The following is a 12,769-nucleotide window of genomic DNA, read 5'->3' on the forward strand; positions in this document are numbered from 1 at the left end:
ATCCTAGGCCTTTCACTGAGCCCTGTCACCTCCCATAGAATTGTGCCTGAGAATCAAGCCTACAACATGGCCAGGGAAGGGGCACCAAGATCCCAGTTACAGTCCCATCCAGCAGTGTCTGTAATAGTGGTCAGTTACAGAGGCCATGGGCCAGTTACAGTCAGCCAGCGCCATGATGGAGCAGGAGGACAGACGTGAGTTTGAGGTTATACTAGACTACAGGGTGAGTACTAGGTCACTCAGGACTATGTAACAAAGATGACTGAATAAATAAATGATAAATAAACAGAATTTCAGGTGTTTGCCCGGTTTCTGCTCATTCCTGCTGCCCCTGACAGCCTTCCTCAGGAACCTGGTTAGGAGGTTCCTGGTTCAGGTGGGGCGCAGTGGCTTAGTGGAACCACCAAGAAAGCTGCAGATTCCTGGAAACCTGAATGCCACAAACTTCAGGGGACATCACAAGACCAGTCTTCTGTGGTCTTTGGGATAGACAAGGAAGATGAAGTGGAAGAGGCCCGGGCATGGAGCTAGGCCACCCCTGCTAGCTCTGCTCTTAAAGTTCAGGATAGACACCTTTGAGCTCACGGATCTCGGGGCATACCAGTCGTCATGACCGCATCCCTTCCTAAGCCACATGCATGCCCACATGAACACTGGCCACTGCCACCAAGAGGAGGGGACAGGTAAAGGAGGGGCAGAGACAGAGACGAAATAACTGGCAGCTGACCTTAGTTTATCTTGCAAATAGGAGGTTAACTGTATCCTATTGTCCTGAGTTTCTAAATAGGAGGGAGAGGAGAGAGAGGAAGTAAAAAGGAAGGAAAGGAGGAAGAAAATCTTCCTGGTGCTCCAGGAAGGTGACCAAGCAGCCCGGGACTCGGACTAGGAAGCCCATGTGGAGCTCGGATGCCGCAGGAAGAAGGCTCCTGAGATGCCACCCCTCACTGGCTCCCATGCACCAGGACGTTCAGTCTGGGGCTGACCTGACAGCAATAGCAGAAAGCTGGGGTGTGAAGCACAGCATCCCTCAGAAAGGAAGTTGTGAAGCCATCTGTGAGCAGGTCCTAAATCAGACTGTGTAAGAGGAACACACAGCCTAAGCAGCAGGGGGCAGCCTGAACACTCTAGGCAGAGGCCAGAGAGGCAGCAGAATATGGGTACCTGGGTAGAGAGCGAGTAACAGTGTCATGGGTGGGGTAGACACAGCTGGTCCCGTGGTGTTTCTCAGGAATCTACAACACATGTGCAGGACACGCACATCTGCTGACCTGGGAGAGGTGGAGCGCCATCACTGCTCCGTGGATGTTGAATCTCTTCCTAATTGCAGGATTTTGCTGGCACAGCTCTACCTTCTCCATGTCCAATCAGCAGCCTACAAGAGCTGGTTCCCATCCCCAGCCTGCTTCAGATGGCCCCTGAGACCGAAGACCCTGACACTGGGACACTCGTGTTTCCAAGGCCATGCTTCCAGCGTATGAATGGGCTTTTATGTCTGTGAAATGGGTCAACAGAGACAGTGCCTGGGGCTCAGCCAGAGCTGAGTGATTCCCAAGAAAGGGTGGTGAGTTAGCACAAGGCTTATGCTATGTGCAGCTTGTCGAAATGATGGATAAAGAGGAGGATGGACCACAGTGGGGTTGTGTGCCGTGATCTGGAGCCTGGTGACATCAAACCCCAGAAAGGCAAGTACTCTGCCCTGCCTGGAACCATCCCTCCGCCAGTCTTTATGGGGGCCTCAGAAAGGGGTTCCCAGACACAAGCCTCTGTTCTGCACCCTCCCCCGAGGGCTGTTCAGCTGTTCCAGACGCCAATGCCAGTCTTCCAAAACAAAAAGACCTCCTGGGAAGCATCAGAGGGAATGGAATGTTCCTGGCTTTTCCATAAGGTTCTATTGGCCCCAGGTGGAGGGTGCAGCAGAGCTTACCCAAGTCCTCCATATACTCATCTGACTGCAATTATTGATCTCTGAGCTGGGACAGTCTCCCTCCTAGGTCCCACAGATGCATTCATGGCCTGGTGGGCCAGGTGTACGACTCTGTCCCGTGGTTGTTGCAGAAAGCAGGAAGGGGCTCTTGGGAGCTTCCTGTTACTAAGTTCCTGCAAGCAGACCCTATGCAGACATTCGTTATGCTGTGGCCTCTCTGGGCACATTACCCCAAGTCATGGCTATAGGGGTAGAAAGTGGGGTGCCTAGTGGATAGGGATTCAAGAACTGAAAGCAGATTAGCTGGATTTAGAGTCGGGGTCCCTTCTGCCCCAACTCAGGTATTCCCCCCCCCCCACATGAATATTGCTGTGACTCAAGATCAGACTCTTAGCTTGTCAGGGGAGACCGGGGTTGGGGAGAAGCCCTGTCCTTTGCCTGTGATGGACAGGACTTGGATATGGTAGCAACAACCCTTCCTCCGTCAGGTGGAACAACCACACTGTTTCCCAGGGTCCACAAGGTGACAGCTCTCCCCACAGTGATGACTATCTCACCTGTGCTTGAGATCTCTCCTCAGAGGGGTGCCTTCTGCTCCCAAACTTGTTTGGGGGCTTTCAGGGGACTTTGCCAATGAGGGGTATGTGTGAATAGAGTATTTAGATAGAATCTACTCAGGGACAGAGATGGCCAATGAAGGATGCTCCCTCACCTCTGTACCTGGGGTGTGTCCTCCACAGCCTGATTCCACCCCCCAGCTAAGCCCTGCACGTCAGGTCAGCACACCTGTGCCAGTCCCAGAGGCTCCCTAGTGCCCTTGGAGAATGTCCTTGCTCTTCTGGGTCCTGTTGGATGAAGGAAGAGGAATATGATTGGAGGCCCTTAGGATCAGGATTTGCCTCCTTGGTCCTGAGCCTGAGGTCATTTGATTACCCATTGAGCCAACCCCCGGCAGAACTGGACATTTTCTCCATCCCCTAGTCTGCCATAGAGATCCAAGGCAACTTGGCATACAGAGGGCCCTGAAGAGATCCCAGCGGTCGTGCACCACGCCCGCCTGTGCTCTATGCGCTACCATACAGTTTGTGAACCAGGCGAGGGGCTGGAGATGGAAATACACAAAGACACACAGACAGCTCCATGGGTCATCCTTGAAACAGGAATGCCCCCCTCGCTGTGTCCAGGGGCAGCTCATATAGGGATCCTCAACTGAGAGCCACGCCCCAGCCAAACCCACCAAAAACCACTCCCCTGCCATCAGGAACTCTTGAGGGTCTCCTGCTCAGAGCAGCTGCAAACATCACAAGTTGTTTACCAGAAATTCAGGATCTGGAGAAAGGGGGGTTCACAGCTCCCAACACCCAGCATCCCTGGGGGTAGGGTCTTCCTGAGTCTCTGTCCGACCTTCACCCCGCTGCCACCAGCTCTGCCCACAGTGCTTCAGCCTCATCCTGGGCTAGGACAGGTACCTGACTCTCAGCCTGAGTGAACCATCTTGAGGCCTCCCTTGGTGAGCTCAGCAGATGCCTGTTTCAGGTAGACCCTCCCAGGCCTGTGGGCAGGAGGATGGGTTGGGGTTGTTAGTGTCCGCTGCGGCAGCCAGAGAAGGATCTTGAAAAGAAGACGGCCATGGCCAACAGAGCCTGGCGACGCTGTCAGTGCCAGAGCCTCTCTGTACACTGAAGCTCATTGCCCACCTCAGTCCGGCTCACTGTATCATTTCTTCCCTACGCCACCTAAAAGGAAGGGGCCACAGGGAATCAGTCACACACCCTCCCTCAGAGACAGCATGCAGGGGAGTCTGCATGCAGAGGAGACCCTGGAAGGGCAGTGGCAGAGCTCTGCATGGGTGCTGCATCCACAGCAGAACACCGAGCATCAGGGATGCTCCCAAAGCTAAATCAGTTCCTCCTTCGTAATCCCAGCAGCCCCTGGCACAAGGTCCCACCAAGGGATTGCTTGCATAGGCATGTCCTAGCATGAGGATGGAGCTGTGTGGGCAGAGCTGGTGGCAGCGGGTGAAGGTGGGACTGAGACCCTACTCCAGGGATGCTGGGATTTCTTCAGGGCCCTCTGTATGCCGAGTTTTGTTAGATCCCTATGGCAATCTAGGGGATGGAGAAAGCACAAAGTCACCTAGATCAAAGACGCGGTCTGAGAATGAAGAGACAAGCTTCCTTCTACTGTGGTAGCTGTGCCGTACTTCACCTCAGCAGACCCAGAAGAAGGCACATGCTCTTAGGAAGGAAGGGCATTCACTTGGGGACAGGGCCTGGCGGGAGGCTGGGATCAGTGTAGCCCCCATGGCAGGCCAGCCTTACTCAACACTTTGGATACTCAGGGGCCTCTCAGCTGTGCCTTGCCTGCCTTTCTCTTCCTCTGCCCTCCATCCCTCCTTCCTCAACAAGCCACCCCCTCTCACTGACTGTAAGGAAAATATAACGAAGCACTTAAAACCACAGGGGAGGAAAAAAGAAGAGAGAAGAACTGAGGAAGAGAGAGAGGCAACGAGGGAAGGGCAGACAGTGGGCAAAGGAGAAAGACAAGAAGGAAAGAGGTGGGAGGTAGGTGCTGGCACTTGGCCTAGGAGTGTGCTCCCAGTACCTGGCCAGCCAGTCTCACCTTTGTCCTGCCCCAGGCCAGGGTGGAAGTTCAAATGACCCATCCAGCCCACCCAGAGTGCACTGCTTCCCAGGGAATTAACACTCCAACACATCAAGGTGTAACCCTGATTAGAGGGCATTTGAGACATGTGAGAAAGGCGCGTGTGAGCAAGGCACCTGTGGAACTGGCAGAGGTCACGACGTTCTGGGAGCAAAGGCTCCCTGTTCCCAACTGCCCACCACTGCCTCCCTCGCTCCTGCCTCCCATCCAGCATCTATAGCAAGGCCAGGGTGCCCAACCATGGCTACTCACCCGATCTCTACCTGACTAGGCCAAGCCGTGCACGCCACTCCCTAGCCCCTCTAGATTACAACTAATGTTTCTCCAGGGCTCCCAGCCATCTCTGGCTCCCCTCATCCGGTTCCCATCACCAACCTGAACAGCCCAACCTCAGACCTCAACTGCCACCAGAGACAGGGATCCCACCCTTGTTTCTGGAGCCAGCTCCCTGCTGAGGCCTAACTCCTGGGAGAAGGGTTCACATTCCTGTTGATGTACCACAGGCTGTTGTCCATATGATGTAAGTCCCCTGTCCCCTCTTCCTGCCTTCGTTCAGTGTGCTCCTCCGCATGTCCCTCATGGGGAGGGACAGCTACCCCATGGTGTAAGCCTGTGCCCGCCCATCCTTCCTTCCCGCTGCCCACGGTGTGGCCCCATTCCCTGTGTTCCTCATCTTCCTCCACACCTCACCCTGGGCAGGCACTCGCTCTCCCTTGGGTGACACAATGACACACCCAGGACAGGTGTGTCTGCCTAAGCCCCTCCTTGTGCCAGTTTTCTCCATAGCTCAGGCCAAATGGGCTGCCTCAAATGTTTTCTCTTCTGTCCCAAATTTAAAGCAACAACCAGAAAATCCATCCGCCAGCAGATTTGGAATTCAAGGTCACCACCCATGCCCACGCCACCCCTAGGGCCCTACTGCCTCTAACTCCTGCTTACTGGCTCTCCTACCTGCCACCCTTGCCTCAGGACCACAAAGGTCCTGTCAGGTCATGCCACTGCTCTGCCAGAACCTCTGCAGTGGTCCCCTACTTCCCTCAGAGGTCAAGCCAGAATCCTTACTACGTGGTTCTTCTAATTCTGGTTCCTCCCACTCCCTCCCCACTCACTCTGTCCCAGACTTTTGCTTCCTTGCCATTCCTGTACTACCTACCTCAGGACCTTTGTACATGCCAACCTCCCTGCTTAGTACACAATCACACTCCCTCCTGGCTTTCTCCCACGCCTTCTCTGGAATCCTCACACAAGTACTGCCATGTCACCAAGGCCATACCTGACCACATGCTCTTGGTTCTCCCAGTCCCCTTGCAACTTGTAGGGTTTCTTCTGGCTCCCCGCCCTGTTCTCCACTACCACGCTTACTGTGTTCATTGCTCAATTTCCACTCCCTCCCTTGGAGTGTAAGTCCCAGGAGCTTGGATTGCCGTCTATCTAGTTAGCTCCAGTATCTACAGCACCCAGAATAGCACTCGGTGCAGAGTCGATGCCCAATAAATAACTGCTGAATGCACACATGAGAACAGCTCTGATCCACCAGGCCCAGCGTCAGGATGCTCTACGGCCTGCTGCTTTCCTTCTTCCCACATGGGAAGAGGGACCCTGCCCACTGGTCCAGCTCCTCGTCCACCTGAGATGTGCTGACCTACTTATCCCGAGTGAGGATTTTCCATTGCCCACCACCAGTGCTCAAGAGCAAGGTGGGCCAGGAGGCTCCTCAGACCTGAGATCTGGAACGGCACAGAGGGGTCTGGGAAACACTGGAGGAGTCTGCTGACATGTCGCTAGTGCTCCAAGAAAGACAGCACACAAAGATAGTTAGCCAGTATTGGGGGCTAGGCTTGTCCCAGCCACACAGAAGTAAAGACAGAGGAAAGGAGAGAGAGAGGAGAGAGGGAGGGAGGGAGGGAGGGAGGGAGGGAGGGGGGAGGGAGGTAGAGAGGGAGGGAGGGAAGGAGGGGAAGGGAAGTAAGTAAGGAGGGAGGAGAGAGAGAGAGAGAGAGAGAGAGAGAGAGAGAGAGAGAGAGAGAGATTACAAAAGGATCGGGGTTCCAGCCACCATGGGGCCACAGAGTCCCCAGGCCCTAAGTCTCAGGACCTGTGACAATGGCTACATTTTAACAGCCATGATGAGCTCCTGGACTTGCAGGGTCTGTCCGGCTCACAGGTCACCAGCAGCAGAGGCTCAAGCCTGGGGTCTCACCTGCCTGAGTCCTGGCTTTGTGGGATTGTGCAGTCTATGGAGCCACAGTACCAAATGCCTAGGATATCCTTCAAGTGACGGAGAGGTTCATAAATGTCCAGGCATTGTGATCCCAGGGGCTCAGCAGCATATTGGACTCTAAACAAATTTTCTACTGCACTGCCTTGCCCCCAGGCTTCCTGGAACCAGGAGTAATGTAAGCTATAGTGAAAGATTAGGGTCAAGGACACCAGAGACCAGGACACACCTGTCATGGGTTGGTGTATGCTCCCCAGAGTCCCCCAAAGTATGCTGAAGTGTAATCCCTGGCAGCTGACCTCAGGTCTTCACTGAAGAACTTAATTGAGCTGTTCTCCACTGGGTCTCTAATCATGACTGGGTCTTTATGAAGAGGATAAAACAAACATGGGGATAAAGAGGAAAGCCAGCTGTTGACAGGTGCAAAGATGGGGCACCCGGCTACAGATTTAGCCAGCATCTGCAGAGCTCCCCGAAAGCCTGGAGGGGCAGCTCCGACTCTGGCCTTAGAACCCGGAGGATGAGTTGGTTTATTCTTAGCCAGACCATTCTTGGCCTCAGGCCTCAGTCACCAGCCAGGCAACCTCAGGACCTTCTGTACCGTCCACTCCTACTCCTGGCCCAGAAGCCCCTGAGGGAGCCAGGGGTACAAGGCTTTGGATAGTGGGCTCCAGCTTCCATCTGTGGTTGTAAAGCAATGGGAGGGGCAGAATCCAAGACCTCACGTCTGACCTCAGCCTGGTGGTCCCAGAGGAGGGGTCAGAGCTGGAGTACAGAGACTTCAGAAATAAAGAGGCCTGTCCTCCACTGTACTCACGAGTGACTTAGCCAGACCCAGCTTGGCCTCCCAACTTGCTGCTCACCCTCTATCCCTCAGGAGTCAAGAAACGTATGGTGGATGGGCAAGGACCCTGCACGCTGACTATCTTTGAGTTGGTAGGTAGGTAGTGGGGCTCTGTGGATCCACAGGACCAGCTCTGTTTGGGGTGTGCAGTGATGAGACTCAACTGACTTGCTCATTAGAGGCCCCCACAGGCCAGATGCCCTCTTCTCTAGCCTGTCTTTTGCTCACCCCATCCCACCCTCAGATTCCTTGTTTTTCCCCACCTCACCTCACACCACCCGCAGGCTTGTTCGTGGATGGGCACTCCCAGAGGAACCAGACAAGGGTCTTAGGCATGATTCCTACCTGGTACTCCTTTCCCAGAGACCCCCTAAAAAATCTCATCTCTTGCCCTTGACTCCTCTGGGTCAGATCAACAGCTTAGTGATCAGCCAGTCCGTCTGTCCCCTCCTTACTGCTTCATGTGAACAGCACATCCCCCGTCCCCCGCCAAATGGCCGATGCCCTTACTACGCCATTGATGTGGCCCTCTTGAAGACTTTCTCTAGGGAACCCCCTTCTACTGTTGACCCCACATGGCTTCCTGCCATGTCTCCACTTTCACCCTGCCCAGTAGGGAAGGTCCTTTTGTGTTTGCTCATCAATGCTATGTGTCCAAGGGTGTTGGCCACACTTCCTCCATCCTCCTCCCACTCGAGCTGTGGCTCATGAGCACCTGGGGAATATTGTGTGAAAGGAATGATTGGTAAATCCTCGGTCCACCCCTGGCTAGACAGTAAAGGTGAGCCCTGGGAAGGGGACAGGAGTGTCACCAGGAAGGACAGAAGTAAGGGACAAGGGAGCAGAGTATCATGGTGGGTGGCTGAGGTGGAGGAGTGGAGGGCAATGTGGTCTGGGACCCATATTCTAGAAGAAGATAGATAGGCCATGGCATCATCTTCTACCTCCAGAGAAGGGTGGGAACGAGGGAGCAAGCGATATGGCTCCTGTCCCTCTTCGCCTTCCGCGTGGAGGTTGATGGAGATGACACTAACCTGGTGAGGAGCTGGGCAGCGCACAGGGAACAGCGTGAGAGCTGGGCTATCTTGCCACATAGGCAGTCACACCCGGCTTAGCCTCTCCTAGGGTGCTCTTTACTCACCAAGTGACAATAGAGCTCCAATCTCTCCCTGGCAATCCTCCCATGAGGGTGAGGCCGCCCAGCTCCCCTTTTGCTTCCTCTGGCCCAGCTTCTGGGTCAGGGATTCATAACCACATGCCCCCCAATCACCTGCCTACATGCCACCATGAGCAGACCGGACCAGTATGTACTTGGAAACACACAGCAAACACTGTTCTAAGAGGTGTAGAAGCAAGTAGTGTTTTTAGAACCCTCAACAACAACCGTCTGTTAAAGTGCAGGGGGTAGGGGGATATGTAAGCATTTGCTCATTATCTCTAAAGGGCTGAACTCAGAGCCACAAAGAGAGATGGGCACTAGTGGTGCTGGGTTGTGGCAGCAGGTGCAGACACTTCAGAGCAGCTCAGGAGGGTTGGCATTCAACAGAGAGGAGCCTTGGCACACACCCTATAGAAACCTACATGGCCCGCATCATGCCACCAAGAATGCTCAGAGTGCCAGGGGACCAGAAAGCCCACACCAGAAGTCAGCAATGTCAGCCCATGGTGGATACACAGACTACTACAGGAACACGTTATTGGCTTGATCTCGCAAGGTTCACTGCAGACAGCTGTGAAGGCAGCACAGACAGATCTTATAATGTGGCAGGAAGAACACAGTAGTAAGTTTACATGCGTGATCATAGCCGTGGAAATGAGACCATGGTAGGAAACAATGAGGAATGCTGAACAACTGGAAAGGGGCATAAGCAAGGGCTGTGCATCCTGGTTGGGGCGTGATTTATAGAAACACATGTGGCCGGGCGATGGTGGCGCACGCCTTTAATCCCAGCACTCGGGAGGCAGAGGCAGGTGGATCTCTGTGAGTTCTAGACTAGCCTGGTCTACAGAGCTAGTTCCAGGACAGGCTCCAAAGCCACAGAGTAAACCTTGTCTCGAAAAACAAAACAAAAAAACAAACAAACAAAAAAGAAACACATGTGTTGGCTGACACTCATCTGACCACTTAAGATGTCTACACTTTGTTGTTCATAAATTCCTCTTCAGCAGAATAAAGTCCACTGTGAATAGTGACAGAAATATAGTTAGTAAAGTTTGCTCTTCACAATGGAGTGGGCTAGTGTTCCTGAAACTATTTTTTAAGATGTATTTGGAATTCAAAAATGAGAGTGAATGATTCATTATGGATAATAAGAGCTAGGCTTCTCACTGTTAGGCAAGGGAGGTCCAAACGTTGAAAAGAGGGCAGTTGGATTGTGCGGCGCTGCAAAGAAGTATGCCTATGAGCAAATGGGCTCACAAAAAATGGGGGCGTGTGGATGGACAGATGATGGATGGAGGGATGATGGATGGACGGATGGATGATAGGAAGGAGAGTAGATAGGTGGGTGGACACATGAGTGGTTGAGTGGGTGGGTGGGTGGATGGATAAATATATCACATGCATTTATGTGCACACAGGTGAATACTTAGTACTTTATCAGCATGTGCCTATGGTTTCATAAACACACATCCTTCCCTCCACCTTCACCCTTTTTCCTCATCGATAATTGGAGAATTGTTTTGTGTCAACGAGGGTCTGAAAATGACGGTGGCACAGCAGGCACAACTAGCTTCCCGATAGGATTTCTAAACACTTTCCTCGGAGGGAAAGCTGAATCTTGGCCTAGCTGAGGAAAGAACGAATTGAGCCTGGGATGGGACCGTGACTGGAAATGAGGGGCTCAAGGAATGATGAGGACAACGGGAAGAGACAAAAGATAGCTCTATGAGCTCCACAGGTCAAAACGGGAGCCATTTGGCTATCGAGAGCAACCAGCAATGGCTGTGGATTAAGACTCACAAACAATAGTTCAAAAAAGAATCAGAGTGGATCAGATTTAAGAAGAGTAAAAATAAAATCAACAGCTATGGGTTTTAAGGAATAAAGAAATATGAAGAGAGCTGAAGGGGACAAGGAGAGAGGAGAAAGCTTTTCTTGTACAGTAAAACACTCGTTCTAAGTGCCTATGGGTCTGATGCCCTGAGAGGACCAAGGGCAGAAAAGAAGGTTGCCACTATAGGACCCAGCTGGACCAATCATGAAGCATCACCAATGAGGGGTGTGAGCACTATAACAGCCTATGCCCTAGTGTGACAGAGACAAGGCCTGGCTATCAAGACTCCAGGCAGACGTTAGCAAAGCAATGTGTGCAGTGAGTGTATCATGTGACTGGGGTAGAGTCAGGCCTGGGAGATAAGCTCTCAGAACAGGGCACCTCTGGCACCTGGAAAGCTTGGCCTGGGTGTAGGGTGGATAATGCTGGGTCAACACTGCAGCTCTCGGTTTCGATAAGTGCACTGTGGTTATGGGAGAGAATGCCCTCGTTCTTAGGAATGACACACGGAAGAAATGGGCAAAGAGACACAATGCCTTCACCCACAGCCGCCCACAGCAGTTGTGACACACTGCATGTAAATATTTATGCATATTGACAGTCAGATATATGGGTAGTAGATAATAGATGGGATGGGTGAATGGATGGATGGATGGATGGATGGATGGATGGATGGATGGATGGATGGAAAGACATACAGAAAACTGGATGGGCAGATGGATAGACAAATGTACAGATGATGAATGGATAATAACTGGATGGACAGACAGATACATAGTTGGATCGATAGATGGATGGATGGATGGATAGATGGAAATGGGTACATGGGGGAGAATATATGACCGGACAAGCAGATGGACAGGCAGATAGAAAACTGGATAGATGGGTGCATGGAGAGGTGGATAGATAAATGGATGGACAAATAAGTAGACAGACAGATAACTGGATAGATGAATGAATGGATGGACAATAGGTATATGAATGAATGTATGTGTAGGTGGAGAGATGGGAAATGGGTGTGTGGGTGGACAACAGATGAATAGATAACTAGGTAGACAAATAGATGGACAGATGGATGTATGAACAGACGGGTAAACGAATAGACAGGTGGATAGATGATGGATTGATAGATGAATGGTTGGATGGATAAGAAGAAAACGGAATGATGCAGAGAGAATGAATGTTATCAGTATCCCTGGGAAGGTACAAGCATTCTCTGAATTGTTTCTGCAACTGTCATCTAAATTAGATACAGTATTAAAACGAAATACAACAGAGGCCCTAAGCCTAGAGTATGTTCTGAACAGCTCCTTGGCCTACACTTGAACTTATACTGGTAAGGTGATTTGGGCTAGTGTCCTTGGCAGCTTCCAGGCGTGCTGCTCACCAGAGAGCCTGTAGTACTGGGGCTTTCAGTCATCCCTCACCCATGACTCTGGGAAGGGGCAGTGCTCCAGCATAACCCACAGATGGTCTAGAGGTTGACACTCCCAGATAGGGCCCATGTCCTACCCATCTCTTGCTCTTGCCACCTTCCCCTGGTGGTTCTTAAGTTGGGTCCTGGGGGATAAACTGGTCAATGCTAACATATAGCCCGCCTGCATTCTGGGGGTCTCCCTAACAGGCCCTGAACTTTAGAGGGCCATAGGAACCATGACAGTATAGGTGCAGGTGGGGAGGACTGAGCTGGAGTCCAAACCCCTGACGGCAGGGTCTGGATAAACTCTGGGGAGTTGGCATCAAAACTGAGTCAAACGACAGGTCACACGTTTGGCAAACAGAGTTGATTGCAGGGTTGAAAACATGCCTGAGCCCCGAAAACAAAGTGAGTGGGTGTTCTGTAAACAGCACCCGGGTAAGGTGCTGTCGGTTGAGTCAGCCGGGCCAGCCCAGTCAGATCTAGATAAGAGCCCCTTGTCTGCAGCCCCACCTCTGTGTACAGCTCACCCAACTGGCCCTGGTGGCCCTGCAGCTAAGAGAGCCCAGCCTCATCACTTCACCAAGCCTGTTCCTTCCCCTGGCCCAAAGGAAGCGGAGTCCTTGGCAGACATTTAAAGAGCCCAGCAAATCTCTGCAGCCCAACCTCCTAGAAGGAGGGCAACAGGAGGCACCTTCTGCATTCT

The 12,769-nt window shown here is 52.4% G+C and overlaps 1 protein-coding gene across 1 annotated transcript in view; it reads right to left on the minus strand.

The window, feature by feature from the left end:
* Positions 1-12,769, minus strand: part of Sorcs2 (sortilin related VPS10 domain containing receptor 2) — a 379,314-nt gene that overhangs the window by 180,390 nt on the left and 186,155 nt on the right. The window lies entirely within an intron of this gene.

The sequence above is a fragment of the Microtus oregoni genome, unplaced genomic scaffold (assembly GCF_018167655.1).
Source record: "Microtus oregoni isolate MIOR12 unplaced genomic scaffold, Mior012 000049F_ref0000343, whole genome shotgun sequence".
Classification (NCBI taxonomy): Eukaryota; Metazoa; Chordata; class Mammalia; order Rodentia; family Cricetidae; genus Microtus; species Microtus oregoni.